Source organism: Lonchura striata, chromosome 8 (assembly GCF_050655825.1).
Source record: "Lonchura striata isolate lonStrDom1 chromosome 8, ASM5065582v1, whole genome shotgun sequence".
In the NCBI taxonomy this organism is placed as follows: Eukaryota; Metazoa; Chordata; class Aves; order Passeriformes; family Estrildidae; genus Lonchura; species Lonchura striata.
Genome location: NC_140710.1, coordinates 14,951,649 through 14,969,762, shown reverse-complemented (window position 1 = coordinate 14,969,762; position 18,114 = coordinate 14,951,649).

Here is an 18,114-nt window from a genome sequence, read left to right as displayed (position 1 = left end):
ACAGGCTCTGGAAAGCAAACTCGACTCTTGCTAGTAGCTTTCAAAAACCACATTTTAAAATGTGGCTCAGAGATGACACCACATTTGTATCTGTAGGGTGCCCCTTTGTCAGCATGGGATGCACTGCTGCACAGGTTTCATAATGGATCAGGATTTCAGAGTTACAATAAATGAAGTGATTTGAGGTCGTGACAGATTCACTTTCTAGCCAGTACATTTCCATATTCAATTATAATTTAATGGCTTTAACTAGGTTAAATTGTAAGCATGTAGAGTTCTGAAACTGACAGATCTTTTAAGAGCTGACCTGCATTCCCTACTCTCTACTGCAATCTTACATGCTTTAGATTTGTTAGAGTGTGGGAACACAGAATTTAAACAAAGAGCATAAGTCTTAGAGCTACTTGGGATGCTACCTCTTTAATCCTGTCTGCCAAGAGGTTATTAGTGGCTTCAGTTTGACAAAATATATTTTTTGTTCCCTGTCTATGTCACAAAAGCTGCTATAAATTCTCCTGTCAGATGAAGTCTTTCCAGTAAGAGCAGAAATACTCAATTCTTTTGTACCAGACACATGCCTCCCCAAGGGATATCTTTATAGAAGATACACAGTGATCACTGAGCTCCATATGGATGAGTCCTCAGTGGAATGTGATAGGTTATTAGCCCAGCAACCCTTTTGAGAAGTTATTTTGTCTATTTAATAGTGAATGAAATCAATATTTGGATATCTGGAAAAGTTTAGGGAGGGATTGCAGCTCAAAGTGGTTTCTGCTAGAAATGTGTCCCATATTCTGACTCAGAAAACAGACAGATTAGTGTTTTGTGACAAAATCATTTTGTTGGTGATCTTCCTACAGGAGAAGTGACCTGGTTTCCTCCATTGATGAGCTGTTTAGCAATGTAATATCTGTGTGCAGCTCTTCTGCTCTGAGGGGCCTAGAGCTGGCTAGCACAAACAGGGATCAAAGCAAGGCCCCATAGGAAAGGATTTTGTGGCATGTAAAGCAGATACAATGATTTCATACAGATTTTTTTTTTTTTTTTTTTTTTTTTTTTTTTTTTTTTACTTTTCAGTGAAAGTTTCCTGTGGATCACTTTCAGGTTGACATAGCTCAAACTTGTAACTTAACGCCAGAAAATGGAGAGCACTGTGTTGATGCCCATCAACTGGGAATTTAAGCAGTCTAAAACATGAAATTATTGCAGTCATGCAGGTCATGCATTTTGGTTCAGAATACTTTCCTGTCTGCTTCTGGATGAGCAGCAATCACACAGCAGCTGTCACTCAGAAGTAAAGCTTCCAAAAGTTGAAGGTGGCATGTTTTTTACTGCCATTCATATCTATCTGCACCCTTCACTCAGGATTTCTGATATAATGCTCCCGGCTTTCAACCTTTAAATAAGGCTGTTACAGCTACTAAGAATCCAAAGGCAAATCATCCTAGTGACAAGTAAATCATCCCCTCTCAGAGAAATCTAGTGTCTTTTAAAAGCTGGGTTTATTTGGAACATTATATAGTTTCCAGAAAGTAAATTACTTTTTTTGAGTGTTTGACAGACCAGATCAAGTACCTGATCAACATATTGTAATGCTTTCTTGGCACATTAATCTACTTAATTTGAAAGCAGTAGGGAAAAAATAGTGACTTTTATGCATAGAGACTGCTGTCTCCCTCTTGCAGCAGAATAAACATAGCATTTTGTTGGCTGTAAAACTGTACCTTCCAATTCACTGACAACACAAATATTTTGTGTGCCACTCTGCCTTTCAGTAGTGCTACTAAAAATTGAAACCAGGTCTTACTGGTTAAGTTTGTCATGCTTTTCATCCAGTTCAATCTTTCAAACAGATCTTTGATAACATCTAATTTCTAGAGCAGCTGTTAAAGATCCAACAACCATCTCCCAGTCTCCCATCTACGTTTCTGGCATGAGGAGCCCTTGTTCATTATCATGGTGACCACATTCCTATTCTTAGCAAAGCTTCTCCTTTGCAGAGCAGCAGCCTACTCTGCTGTGGCAGCAGTCCACTTACTAATTTACAACTCCACCCTCTAAATGCCAGTATGAATTATAAACTACTGAAGTAAACCATGTATTTTTAACAGCCTCAATTTTGCCATCATGGCTGCTTATAAAAGTCAAAGACATTTTTGAAGTGCAAAAATGCTAAGTTGGCATTTCAGGTTGTTCTCAGGACATTTGCTGTTCCTCCACAGTAAGGTTTCCCCTTTTTCTCTCTCCTTGAGAAAATCAGTATATTAATATGCTGTAAAACACAAACTGGTTTATATCAACATTTCACTCTCTTTTCTTGAGGAAAAAATCTGGAGAAAACTGAAGAAAGAGCCAAACTTAAGATCTTTCAAGTATTTCTGCAAATCCTTTGCAAGAGTGGAAAAAATATCCAGTTTCTTTCCATTTCAAATAACTTTCCTTCTTTTATTAAGTCTTGTTTTATTAAGATTGTGGTTCAGAAGAAATTTCTCATGGATATTTATGAATAGACAAAAATGGAGTTCAAGTTCTGTGAGTGTTCAAATATTGCTCTGACATTTACTGTTGTCATTCCAATCCTTCATAACTCAATGCGGTTACAGTCAAGCACCAACATATTGTGAAGCATGTATGATGCAGGAATAGACATTTATATATTTCTTTGCATACTTGTATTTCATGGGAGATTTCCCCAGATAGGAGCATTCAGAGGTGGATGGCTAGATGTGGATAGTTTTAGGTGCAATGTCTGACTGTGCAGTCAAGTTGCTTCAAGAATAAGATTATTTCTTTTATGATAGATTAAGCTTCTGGTGGGGCATGTGAGATGTGATCAGACTTCCTGCATTATCTTACTATTTTATGTATTTAATTTGCCATGCAGAAGCTTAAGTTCTTGAATCTAAAACTCTGGAATTAATTATCCTTGCTTAACATTTATCACACTGGAACAGATTAATCATCCTTTGAACTAGATTGTTTCCATACCAGTACATTACTCAAGATTAAGCTGACCTTATCAAAATTTTATTAAATTAAAAATCATAGGCCAGTACTAGAGGTTTCTGGGTCACTACCCATCCCAGACATTTCCTTCAAAGCAATCAAGTGCTATCAGTAAACTGCTGTGTTTATTCTGAATCTGCAATGGCTTTTGATGGTGTTGCTCATGGAAGGTGCTCCCAGACACTGCGACTGGAGAGTGTTTCCAGTGCTTAGAGATGGAAACACACATGGTGGTGATTCCCAGCCCCACACTTGTACAAGAAGTGTGCTGCATCAGAAATGTGCAGACATGTAATGAATCCCAGGCATGGACAGAAACTTTAAATAAAAAAGGAGGCTGTGAGCAAAGTGAGAGTGTGGATGTTTGTGGTTGCAGCTATTGTGCCCTCATGTCAAAATAAACTCTTTTTGTCTGGCATGCCCACTATTCCTGGCTAAATGAAATAATACTCTCATACAGAAATATCTTAGAATGTTTGGTTTCGTTCCTCAACTTACCCTCCCTTCCTTCGTCAAAAATAATATTTTTGCACTATTTCATAAGAGAAGAAACTCAATGGGAACTTCAGTGTCTTTACTTGAAAGTTCTACTCAATTTCTTCCACACATCTTCAGACATTATTGTTGTTTAAGCAGAAAGAAAGACAAAAGTTTTAATTCTCACAATGCATTATATTAAATGAGGCAACTCCTACTCCTATGCTCAGTCTCTATCTAAAACATTTTTTATATTATAATAGTTACTTTTAGAGTCAGTGGACAGGGGTTTATTAAAACTCTATAGGGGTTTTACCAGTGACATTAACAAGACCAGGCATGGATCAGATATTTTTCTACTTGCTGCATGCAAAATAAAAAACTGTTTTCTGAAGCTGAGACGCTGTAGTATTCAGAACTACAGACAACTGTGGATTTATTCAACCCAAACGAATATGAGGTGTCACACCTTTTTACTCGTGACCCTGTTCAGGGATCTTCAGCTTGCCCACTTCAAAATGTCTGTATTAAGTGCTCACAGAGCCCATGGGACAAAAATATCCATGAATTAAGCCACTTAAATCTGTCCAGCCTGAGAAATACCCTGCATAATTTAATGTCTGAATTTGGTAATTTTAGTGACGTACTGCACCACAACTCATATTTCTTAAATATGTCCTTAATAATGGGAAATTCACAGGGTAAGGCACCTGGTAACCATCTGACAGTGTCAAGGCATTTGATATTAATTTTAGAGCTCTTACTGTTCCACTGTGTAAAATTTAGTATTACCATCTTAATATTTAATTTGCATATGTGCTGGCACATATCAAATTTGTATTTGGACTGCACACCTGTCTGCGGGTGACAATTGATTGTGGCTGTATTTTTTGAATTACGCACAAGAGACTGAGTGCTCATTTGAAAGCCACTCAGGAGAACATATTTCTGACAGCTGTTTTATTCTTTAGGTACTAAAACATTAAAAGAGGCTATATTTGGATTCCTTTAAACAAAAAATCAGGGAGGTTGTCGTTCTTAACACAATCTTAAACTCTGTGAAACCAAGTGATGAGTTGGAGTTGACTCATTGGAGCATCTGCTCAAGAAAAAATATTTTGAATAGTCTTTCAGTTATGTTGAACTCATTAGCTGAAACCCTTCTTATTGAGTATATTGATCTTATAAAGGAGAGGAAGTAATTATTTGAGCTAGTAAAAGTATATGAAACTTTTACTCACATTGAACAGTAAAACTTTATATAAATCACACAGAAAATCCCAGACTCACAACCCATACCCTGGAAGAAATTACTTCCTTATTATTCCACTTTACTGTTTTTAAATACTCACTATACTTTGCTCTTTTGCTCCCATTTGCTTTGAGACCATCTATGTTCCATTCATCAGACAAAGAACTCTTGTAAAGCTGTGCTTGCACTGAACAGAGCCTAATTTTAGTAAAATTGCATCTAATGCAGCTTTCAGTGTTAGCAGCTCAAGCACATCCATCTCCTGTGTCTTTCTACCAGGGCACCAAATTGAACAAAAGAAATGACAGTGTTGCAAAAAGACCATAAAATTGTGTCCAGGAAATGTGCTGGAGAGACATGAACACCCATTTCCCTGATGAACGCTGCTTCACCCTTGAGAAACTGTCCTGCCCCACCAAAGACATTCTCCATGTCCTGGCACATGGTAGGTGAAATACCCAAGCCTTTCTTCCTGCCTTGAGCATTTGAGCTCAAGCATTTGGAGCATTTGAGCAGCCCTTTGCTCTTGCTTGGCACAGGGTATTCTGTTCCTTGCATCATCAGTGGTGGTTGGGAAGTTTTTCTCAAGGAAATGCAGTTTGCTTGAATCTGAAAAGCTTCTTTGCCATTCTCACAATTTCAAATAGACTTTCAGGGCTGGAGGGCTTGTGAACCAGAGAAAACCAGACAATGTGGAAATATCTCTGTGCTCTTTTTCAGTCACAAAGAAGAGTTTATTGCAGTCAGTAAGGCCAAGATTCAGCCCTCAAAAATAAATACCCAGCACCTGGCTAAACTTAGAATCTTGGTATCTTCCTTCCCATTTCCAAGCAAACCCAAATTTTGAGGAATTATTGCATTTTATAATCATAGGCATGTGTTAGGTGTTAGTGGACATGCAATGCACATACACAAGATTCTCTTTATACCTTGGAAAATGTTGTATGACTTTTCTTAATAAAAAGAAATTGTCATTCAATACAAGCTTGGGAAAAGTTTCTATGCTGTCTTCAGCTGTGTACTTCTGTCAGTAACTCTCTTTAAAATGCACCTCTAGTCATCCAAAAGCAGAAATACAACAGAGTAGGAATGCAACTAAATGCCTATAGCTACTTGTTTGTGAGTCTCATGCCTCAAAGTCTTGTTGATCATGATTTGCTCATTAAAGCTACTATCCATTCTAGACAGTCCTACAGTCTGCCACAGTCATTTCTCTTACAGAAATACTTGCACAAGCAGAATTATTTAAGGGTGTTGATAGCCTGTATTCTCAGCAGGGATAATGAAAGCAGCCAAATTTACCATAGAAGTACAGCAGCAAAATACCTTCAGGGGGAACTAGTTTGATTCAATTTTGGGAAAGCATTTATTATGTCTTCAACTTGCATACTTCTCATTTTTCTGCATGATAAGCTTTTACATCATGATGATATGGTGGCTTAGGCAGGAATATTCTTGGAGGTATTGTTTTAGTACTAACACTGGAAATAGGGGAGTGAATGAAAACGCACACTATTATTTCTGTCTTTTGTCTGATTTAACTCTCAAAGAGGGTTGTTTCTGTTCAAATTTCTAAACCACAATTGTTGTCCTATGGGTATCACAATTAAACTCCCCAGGCTGCTGTATCACAGCATCCAATCAAATTAATTTTTGTTCCGTATTACTAATTACTTGTGATAACAGTGTTTGCAAAAATAGTCTTGACAAGTCTTGCCTGTGAAAAGTTTGGAAGCTGTAACATCCATGGAAAGATCTCAAGATGAATGGAAAAACCCTGGTTATTCTCCATTTTGCATTACACTATATATCAATACCTTTCCTACAGTAAGTAAAAGCACATTCAGCCTATATGTGATTTGTGTCATATTCATTTATACCAGATGTTAATTTTTAAAAATTATAGGCTTAACATCAGTGAGTGGGTCCTATATATTTCCTTTAACCATCATATGAGTTACACATATTTCACATATAGATATATATATTCACAGGTCAATCACATTTTTCCCTACATAAAACAAAGAAGGTATTGATGTGAAAAAAAAATTCTGCCAAAAAGTCCAGAGAATACAACTATATCAATGAATTGCTGAAGAAGTAGGGTCTCCATTTAGGATTAGCATTCAAAGGAGCACTCACATATGTGTTATGTTTTTAAGAGCTTTTGCAAATTTCCTACTACAAAACTAGCAGGCATTTTCAGCAGCACCCACTTTTTAAAGATGTATATGAGCAATGAAGAATATAGTTTTACATCAAATGAAATATATTCCTGGCTAATTCCTTGTTATTTACTCATTTCTCTCAGGTCTCAGAGTTTGAGCAGTGTGGCAGCAGTCCCCAGGCCATGCACAATTTCTGCACATCCCATCAGGTTCTGTGCAGGTGCTTTGCTCTGCTCCCAAGTCCCCAGCTCCTCTCTGCAGGCAGCAGTTGCAGCCTGTTAGGCTGGAAATACAGTCAATAATGGGCTTTTGTTGCTACCTCCCAGTAAGTAGGGGCACATCCTTGGCCTTTCAGCAATCAGCTGGGCACAGCTGTATATTAAATGAAACTTAGATCTTTTCAAATGTTCCCAACATCATGTTTATTCTGTTTCTGGCATTGCATAGTGAAATGCTGAATTTGTCTCCACTAGTAGTGATGGTGCTCCAAGGGAAGTCTAAACATTGTTGTGACTGTGTATGATTACCATGCTTGCTGTTTTTATTCACTCTTGCACTCTTATGGAATTATCATAAGTACTAACTATATCTGATTGAATAGCTGATATTTAATCCAATAAGGGCAACCAATTTCTGTGTCATGTTAGCTTTGAACTTCCATCAGTTTATGAAACATAATGAAGCATTTGTGATCTCATTCTGGTGGGGAAAATCTCCAGATCAAAAGAACTCTTTTGTGTTTCTTTCATTTTAGTCTTTGCAGTTTTAATTCTATAGTCTGTGACACACCAGATGAAGATGCTTAATTAACAGTTAGTAAGCTGCTTTGATTTCAGTGAAATCATTAAACCAGTTACTTCAAAGATGCCAGATGCATTGTGTTTACAGTCAAATTAACACACGTGATCTATTTTTAGTGATGTTCCTCAAAAAATATATGTACACTTTCAAGAGAGTGTTAAGAACAGGCTAAAATTAAAATGGACAACAATCATCAAGTTTGCTGCTGAACTGTGCTTTGAGCCAAGCACTGCTGACTCCATTTTACCAGAGAGTAAAGGTGTTCTTTCTTGCATACTGATTATGGTCAGTGATATCTGAAATACAGCAAAGCCATTCCAAACAGTCTCCCATTTCTTTCTGGTGGAGAAGGATGTGACTGAAGCAGATTCTGCACAAAGAAATTATGCATAAACAGCAATGGCAAGTGCAGCAAAAGTGTGAGCAGAAATATCAAGTAAGTCTGGCCACTGCAAGGGCCACTTTACCCCCTGGATGACAAAGAATCAGGTACAATAGCACAATAGCAAGACAGTGGAAGCTGTGTAGAAACTTTTGCCATTAAGTGGCATCAATCCAATGATCAACACTCCCCATGGAGGTAGTCTGAAAACCATGTTAAAAAAATAGCAATATATTTCCATGTTTGTTTGTTTTTTTCTGAATTGTATGCCTAATTTATTCACTCTGACTTTTCAAATTAATTGCTGCCCTGTTATTCCCCCTGTTTAGGAACCAAAATCTCAGCTACTGTATTCAACTATGATTTTGAAAATACTCTACAGGATTATTATTAAAAATTATGCTGGTGTAAAAACCATAATTTCCCCATTATTTTTCCAGCATGGATATCTCTTGATAATGCATTAACTAATAGAAAGGACCAGCAGAAAAATATCTCTCTCAATAAAGGAAAAGCCTTTCTTTAGACACAATAAGGATTTTTTATGTACTTGCTGTATTGTGGGAGTGAAATCTCACTCAGAAATTGAAGAAAAGCACTTCCTTGGTCAATCTGACATTATTTCATTTCACATATTTTTTTCCCTGTGCCTTTGTGGCTTACTCCCTGATTTTCCACTGTATGCCAAAGCATCAACACCTAGTCCCTTCAAGAAGGCTCAGAAGAGTGTAAAAGCCTTCCATGGTGACTGTGAGTTTCTGCCTTTCACTTCAGAGTGACCATGGCAGGTTATGCTCACTCAGGCACTACTGCTGCTGCAATTTCAGCAGTAACATAAGGCATGCTGCTTTTGACTGAAGGGCTCACTTCAAAGTGTCCCAGGCTGTCTGCTGGAAACAGTCTCCAGAGAAGGTTTTCTCCCAGGATGAATACAGACTGTCATTAAAAAACCAATTATGTCCCATGTTCCATGCAAGCTCCCTTCTATCAGATCAGGTTTCAGTAGTTCAGGCTCATTAGTTGCAACTTTTCTCTACTGCCAGAGACCCGATAAAAAATTCAAGGTACATGTTACTCAGTTACAGATTGTCCTGGAAAGATGATGCTACTGTAATGAAGTGGGAAGATGTGTAAGTTCCTTGTGCTCCACATCTAATAAAAATGTTTTGCAAGGAACACTCTAAGAAAGGGAACATATGGCACAAATCGTACCATAAGTGCTAAACAAATTCTAAACTGTAAACATCCTCTTGGCTTAGAGCTATTTAGCAAATTTCTGCTGTCTCTAGGATAAGCCAATGGCTCCAGTAAATGTTATTTTACTAAGAGTTTGTTTTGTTTAGAAGTTTTATGTAAGAAAAGTGACTCGGCTGCTGTGAGGGTTCCTTGGCAGTGGCACTTCTTGCATGTCCTCACGTGCAGGAGGAGCAGCATCAGTCCTGACAGGCTTCAAGCAAATGGGTGGCTGTGTGACAGCCAGAGATGCCTCAGCTCCAGCTCTGCTGGAAATAGTCACCAGGAACTCGTCTGATGGAGCTGCATCTGTGAGTCAGATATGATTTTCTGTGGACATGGAGTATGTCCTCCTGTGCAGAAGAACATTTCTCAAATCTTTTAAGCTTTTGCCAATTTACTGCAAATCTTATTCCTGACATATGTGGAGCTCCCAGCTGGACTCAGTCAAATAAAGGCACTCTGAGAGTGTTTCTGGAGTGCTTTTGTTTGATTAAGTGTATCCTATGGTAAGCAGAACTATTACCTGCACTGGGCATTACATTTAAATATATTCAATTTTCAGCAAAATTATCATTAAAATTTACTATGCTTAGGAGATATTTTTCTGTGGAATCTTTCCCGACCATTTGGTATTAGTAACATCTATCTAATAAACAACATAAATGAGATCCTGTTGATGCTCTTACTGGTTTGAAAGACTTAATTTTAAGTATGTATCACTTTTTTATTGTTTAGTTATTATCTATTGTGAAAAAAAAATGTAGTTCTTGGCAATATATCTGTATATAATGTTCTGGAAATAAAAGACACATGTTCCCATGACAAAAGAAAAATCTTTACAGCAGAAGGAATTCCTTAAGGATTTTGTACCCTGTAAAGGGAGAGAAAAATCTATGAAATAGAGAAAGAGTTTTAAAAACATTATCAAAATCTATTCATACTATTCATTACTAATTACTGAGAGCAGAATGGTGTGTGGGATTGCCATGTGAGTCTTGTCAAGGCAAGATTGTGATGTCTTCACTTGGGTTAAAAGATTCATATGACTTCCATCTTCTGTATTTGACTTTTAAAATTTACTGTCATGTTAATTCCAGTAGGCTGAATCCCAAAGGGTTATGCAGTGAAACACACCTTTGGGGTACCATATTTAGGAAAGATGCTCTCTGGTCCTTGGTGGTGAAATGTGAAAAGGGTGGTCAGCCTTTGACCCTGTCCAGACACTGAGCTGCTCCTGCAGTAGTACCACGAGTGGAACTACCAGCTGGTACCAGCCCATGCAAAAGCATCCTCAGAAACAGCTGCAGATGTAAAGACAGGCTCTGATGCAGCTTTTTGCTGTCTGACAGGAGTTCATCCCCTCTCACGCACATCTGGAGTGGATTTATGTGCTCTAGAATGTGGAGAAATAAAAGCTGAACATATGGACTTAACCCATTTCACCTAAAGAGGTGAAAAGTGGGTGTTTAGATATTATCAGGTCTGTAGCTGGAAGCCATATACAGCTGTGTAAAGCTCAGAGGCATCTGGCTGGAAAGGCAACCCCGAGGGCAGCCAGCAGACACAGCAGATGCCAGAGGATTTGCACAGTTATGTTTCACAACATGTCTGGTGAAGTTGGTAACATCCCAGCATGGAATAATCTCGTGTTCTTTCAGCTCACAAGTGCAGAAAGATCCAGGAAAAAAAGCTTGGGAACAGCTTCTTTTGTACAGTGTGTGTTCTAGGCTTTTCTGGGCACTACACAGTGTCAGTTCAGAAATATTCTCAGTAAATTAAGTTTTGAGTAACAATGTCCCCTCTAGTGAGACAAACCTGGGTTATCAACCAATTGCCCTATTTTGGCCCCAGACCTGGTTTATCTATGCAAACCCAGGACTAGAGGATGTTGCAAGACCTTTTTCCTCTATCATTTAGCACAGCAAAGTGTACTACATTTAAGAGAAGCATTTTGATTTTTGCAGGTCACAGAAACCAAACTGTGTCATATATAATTTTGGAAGATACATGATGGTGCTCACTACTGGATATAGTTCTGAACCTACTTTGGAAGGTGCCATTTACAATGACCCATGTTCACCATTGGTGCAGGGTTTCTCTGTGGTGTGGACAGACACTGAACTGCATCTGCTTCCACCAGTGGATTTATCAATCTCTCTAAATAAGTGGTTTACTATCAGTGGTTGACTCTACTTCAAAAGATGCTTACAGGCAAATGGTTTTACCACATAAATCACTGCAGCATAAAGGTGGATGTGCTTTACAAAGAGGTAGAGCTCATGCCTTCTTTTCATGCTTAGTCATATTAACAGGAATGTGTATGCAAATTTCCTGTCCCCAGCATTTACAATAAATTGCTCTTGGGCACTTGAATTCCTTCCAGCTTGATTTAGAAGTTCAAAAGAAATGTCAATATATCTATTCTCCCCCCTCCTGCCAAAAAAAAAAAAAAAATAGCTGGGGAAAGGGAAGCTGACTGCTTGGGTAAAAGTTTTAACTCCGTATTAGCAATTTTTGAAGGTGATGTGGTTTTGATGACATAGGGTTGTCCTCCCTCACCCTTTTGTATGTGAGTTGCTGTTAAATAAGCCAGAAAAACATATAAAACATAGATAGTAAAAACATAAAACACAGGCTGATGATTAAATACATGATGGACTTCCATATGAGGCTCCAGCTGAGATGTATTTTCTCCAATTGCAATGATCATCCCCAGACAATCACCTGGTATCCCTGTCTATCCTCTGGGCCCAAGCAGCCCTCCTTTTTATTGGGTGTGCCTAATGAGATGTCTTCTTGCAGAGCTGCTGGTTCTGGGGAGCTGTTTTGGTGTCTTTAAGGAGGGATGGGTACGTAGGGCTGTTATAATCTGTTGTGGCTGGAGTGTCCTGCTTAATATGGACAGTATGTTGGGACAAAGTTGATTCAATGTAGAATGATGTCGGGGTTGTTTCTGTCTTTTTGGGGAAAAATGGATGTGCTTCATCCTGCAGTTTTTAGTGGCTGATTGAATGCAGCTGCTATTGCACATGAATGGGTCTTTGAACCTTATTTGGTTTCACTCTACTCTTTCCTTTCTATGATACTTATATATAAATATGATAATATTATTCTGTGATACTTATATATGGATAGCTCAATGCCTCTTTAATCTATGCTCAAGTTCTGGGCATGGGCAGTTCTACACCGTGACCTTCCACCACTGAAATCACTTGTGCTGCATGACACACACTTGCAATTCTATATTATAACTAAATCCTGGCAATCTATCATGCTTGTCTCAGATGGGAGGAATCAAGATGTGTCTGTCTCTAGCACAGACTTAATGCTGTGAAGGGATTTTACAGGTTCAGAGCCCAAATTCTCTCTAAGAAAAGCTCAAAATTTGGACCTTTTCCTACTGAAATCAGTCCTCAGTTTCCACATCTAAAATGCCTTTACCTTGACCTGCATCATCAAGGGAATTAGTTTAAATGCTTTAAATATTTCTTCAAATACACACCCTCAACAATATTTTTGGATGCTAAAGAGTGCAGGTTGTTGGAAGTTGAGAGTATTCTGTTACATTAAGGACTTTCTTTGCCATGTTAAAAGTATGGAATATGTTTGAGTGAATACAGCATTAGAAAAAACCTACTTTTTTGCCTTTAAAGGCAAAGTATATTAGGCTTGTTTCAGAAAGCTGATATGCAACTTGATTTGACTGTTGAGGCAGACAGTAATAATTTTATTAATGAAATTTTATTCTCTATTAAGGTTACAAACTCTATACAACAAATTAATAAAACATATTAATGTGCTTTTACAGCTTTTGACAGAAAAATAAGGGTGATGTCTAGTTTTAGGGCAGAAACTTTTCAAAGAACAGCTGGTAAGAGTGAGGTGTGTTGCACAATATTCCCACCTTGTCTCATGCCATGCCCACTGCAGAGGGGCAGACAGCACAATCTCTCCATGGCCTCCTGAGGCACATCTTTACTTTCTTTCATGCTCTTGCAGGAAGCAAGAAGAGCAGGAAGAATAGGAAGACTTCAATGGGGGGGTCATGAGACCTGTCCTACTAAATCTGCAGCAGATTGGTGGAAATACTGGCATGGATGTGCATTAAGGTAATTATGCTCCCCTCTGGCAGTATTTGCATTCACTGAGCTGGTAATAAAAATATTTCTGTGGTCTCGAAAGGGCAGGGGAAAGAGTCAATACAGGCTGCAAAATAGCAATCCACTGACTCTGCAGTAGCAACATTGTTATTTCCACCCCTTGCTCCTGCAGGGAGCAAAACAAGGCTGGATTTACCTTATTCACCTTTAAATTCATTGCTCAGCAAGCAGCCCTATTGTAGGAAAGTATTTCTGCTGTTTTGGCATGGCTGCTAGGTTACTTGTTTATGCTGGGAGTATCATTTTGGGGACATGAGAAAGGAGGATTGTGATCTTTGGAGGAAGAAGAACTCTGAGGGAAGGGGAGAGAGCCTTTCAGGAAAAGGTAAAGCATAGAAGAGAACAGAAGGTTTGAAGTGCAATTCAACGGTGTGCTTCCATCTCTATTTTTCCACCCTGCTTTTTCACATCTAGCCAGTTTAGAAATGCTTTGGAAGATGAATATCCCCATATCCCTGGTGCTGTTGGGGGTTGTGGGTGGGCTCTTCCAGCACTTTTGGTGTACTGAAATCATGGTGATCTGGAGCTGCCTGGTGTGTCACTTATTGTTCACTGCTCATTTTAGATTCACTCCTGGAACAGGGGCAAACCCAGGTTTTGCAAAAAAATTGCTAAATGGCACAGAACTCCTCTTCCATCCAAACTATTTCTGTCAAACATGGCAAACTACATGTTTGAGAGCTGCATAGTACAGGCTTCTATGTAAAAGCTCTGCAATGGGGTTCCACTTAGAAGTGGTGCTGTAGGGAGGGCGTTTGGAGCCTGGCAGATGTGTGGGGGCTGACAGGGCTGTGCTGCAGGTCACTGCACCACTGCTGCCCCCACAACTGCACACTGGGGGGAACTGGTACTTTACAAATTCTCTTCTGCCATGAAGCACCAGGTAATTTGATAATAATTTTTATTGCAGTGGAAGTTTTTAGGCCAATGATCCCCCTTTTCCTGCTCAAACTCTGGAATGAACTCAGGGAACACTTGTACACTTAAGCCTAGAAGCCACCTGGGATGTCCTCACTGTAAGCTGCTGGGAAGCTGTGAAAATGATATTTCTGCCGTACAGAAGCCCCTGACAACACTATCTAAATTCAGAAGATGTTTCTTCCTGTCCCTCAAGCCTTGGCAAGGGCACCTGGATGAAGACATGCTCCAGGCAAAAAAACACGGTGATGCTTGGAGGGAGAGACTGTGTCACTTGTGTAATGAGGGCATTGCAGGTGCAAGGCTGCTTCATGATCTCTGGGCACACGTGTTCCCTCCTTCCTTCTCTAAATGGTTTCCTCCTTGATTAGTGGTCTGTCTTACCGCTTCTGCTTCCATGGCCTAATTTAGAGCAGGGCTACAAATTTGCATCCCTACAGCCAGCTCAATGTCCTTAATTATATGTGTCTTTTTATGTCTAAGGAAAATTTCAGGTTTGAAAATGGATGGAGAGAGAAAAGGTTTCTATCTTTGTAGTGCTATGCATTCTTTCCCATGTACCATTTCCTGTAAAGACATCTGGGGCTGATTCTTGTTTATGGTAAGGCTGCTTTACATGAATGTGAAAGGGAGTTTGAAGCCTTAGTGATGGTGTTTTCTACTAAAGCAATGCTGGGGAACTGGTAGAAATGGAAACCCTTCAGAGTACCAATGTCTGAATGCAATGGTCCTGGTCTGAGGTACAGTCCCTGGAGCTGTCTCCATCCTCCCCATCTGGGATGCTTCTCATGGAAGTCATGTTTGTAACAGTGAAGGATGCATATAGTTTATCCTGGTTGTGAGAGGGATAAAAGGAGTGAGCCTCCTCAAAAGCACAAACCAGTAGAAATTAATTATTTTAAAGGGTTTATCAGTTTTCAATTACGTTTACTATTACAAACTTCCTGTTGTATCTGGCCCTTTGAGCAGTCTTTCACCATCAAAGGTCACCAGCCAAAAACTGTTAATTTCCAGAATATTTGTAATACTTGCCCATTCTGATAATCTTTCTACAAAAATGGGTTCAACCTTGTCCAAAGTTCAGAGGAAACATGACAAAGCTGACACAGCTTTCCCCTTGTTTTTAATAGATCAACCACAGTCTCTTCCATTTCCTCTTGTAAAACAAGGCTGGGAAAGTCATCAAGGAGATGCATTCATTCATTTCAAAAAGGTTGTTGAATCAGGATGGAAAATGAGATGGAAAATGAATTAATGCTGGTTTTTACTATGCAGCATCTTGGGAGATGGCTCCTTTGCTTTGTCACCAGTTCAGTTCTGTTCCAATTCCAAGCCAGACATCAGTATTTAATATGCTTTGTAAATATCATCTGTTTTTGTTGGATCATTTAATGCCCTTCTCTTATGGACATAATATTCTAGAAAATTATGAGAAGTACCTGCTGGTAAATGAAAATTCCAGATGTAAGGAAATTTTCTTCATTTACAAATGCTTTGTGAAGAGCAGCAATACTTCCTTCAATTATTCTTGTTACTGTCAGTTGTTGGCTGAAGAAGTGTTACTGAGTAAGCCAAAATCAAAATGAAGACAATTTTCAGGGAATTTAGCAGGTCTGGTTCTATTTTCTTAATAGTGTAAGTCTAGGATAGCATCATGAAAATTGGCACAGTTAGTGGAAAACAAATTTAAGTGAGGACAGAATTGATTGATTGTATATGAGAAATATAGGCAGCTGACCTGAGCAGTGACTGCATTTTCAATTATATTTGCTTTGACTCTGCTGTCCAAAGGGAACATTGTCCACTGAAGCAGCCCTGCACACCTGTCTGAAGTGCCTCTGCCATCAGGACTGATACTGTTGTAGAGCTTGTGTGCCAGCTCCATTGCAGTGAGGTTTGAAACTAGCAGTACAAATAGGCTCCAGCACAGTTTCCTGGTGCTTGCATTGGTCAGATCACATGAAGAATGTGTTGGGAACCCTTCAGGTGGGACTTGTGCCACTGAATTTAAAGAATTGCTGTCCTGGTAGTGGTGTTGGACACCCTGGCAGTGCTGACCTGAGCACGTTACCTGTTGCCCTGAGCATGACAGGATTCCACTGAGACTGGCAATGGAAACCCCCCATCAAATCTCTCTCACGCCCATTAGCAAGGTATGCCAGCTTGACACCTCAAGTTTTCTCATTCCCACTATTATTTCAGCCTGAAACACCTCTAGATCTTTAAAGACTCAGTTATTTTGAGTTTACTGGAGTTTTCTTTATGTTTTTATCTTATGCAAGCAACTTTAATGTTCAGTGAAGGGAAGGTCCTGGTTCTGTGAGATGTTCCTAAAGAAGTTTTTAAAGCAGCATCTTTTATTTTTCCCCTGTGGTTTCTTAGGGGTTTTTTTCCTATTCCTGTCACAGGCACACAAATATCTCACTAAAATTATGTGCCATGAAATGTGTTCTACTTTAGATGGTGTTGTGTGGTAGTGTTGCAGATGATAGATAAATATTTTACTTGAAACTGGTAGAGATGAGATGTCTCTGTGGAAAACAAGTTAATCTGACTCTTTGAGAAGAATATAATAGACTGCAACATCTTCCTTATATATTTGTATATTTAAAGAAATAGGTTTCTTTTTGCTCGTAGCAATTCTACAGAAAAGAGGATGTACTTGCTCAGCTTAATTAAATTTCAAGTAAAACAGGATAAAGAATTTCAGGCTTGGTGTGTCCAAGGTACTGGAACAGCAGCTTGCAGCATTTTGCTGTCAGTTAAGGATGCTGAAATACTGTATGCAGTATGAAACAAGGACTCATGAATACATCATTTTTAGGCAAAAATGAAGGTTTCTTAACCACTCTTCCTGAAGATAAGATGTGCAGAGCATGGCTTCACTTGCTCTACTAAGACACTAAAACTAATCTCCTGCAATGTACTTGTTTGTAAGTACTTCTTTTACTCCTTTACATATGGACCAGTATCCAACTTGTCTGGTGGAAAATTTCTACATCATTTGCTATTTCTCTTACTGTGAATTCCTACTGTAGTACTTTTAGGAATCCACAATTGCAAGGTGAATTAAGACTGAAAATTTGACAAAGGGAAGCAGACCAAAACAAAGCCCTGTTTCGAGATGTCGTTACCAGCTGTTGGGAAAGCAATTCAGCATTTCCATACAGTTGTCAATAACATTTTCTGAGGTCAATTACACTGTCAGCAAACAATATAGAAGTAATTTAGAAATGTCAGAACATCTTGGAAAAAAGATAAAAACCACAACACACAAGTACAAGCACAGAATAAAGCTCTTTTATCATCTGTCATGCAAATCAGCAAATGGAGAGAGCTGCATCTAGCACTCCGAAAGCATTTTGTACTGCTATAATCCAGCTGGCTGAACTGCTCTAAATATGCTCAGTGGGGGAAGGGTAAGGTTTTTTCTCCCCAGTATGATAGGTGAAGAAAAAGTTTTTTAAATTGTTATAGTTCCCTTTGAGTTAGCTGTGGCATGCTTTGACCTCTGAATGACATTGTTGGGTTGCATGTCTGTTTAATAAATTTTAATAAAATTATATTATGAAAAATTCTTTTTACTTTTTGTTTTAAATCTCAATATGTAGTGCTATAGCCTAATATTTATTGATGAAACCTTATGACAGATGGGTATGCAACAGAGGGAGAGGGGAAAAATCAGCATGGAAAATAAGTCCATGCTTATATACA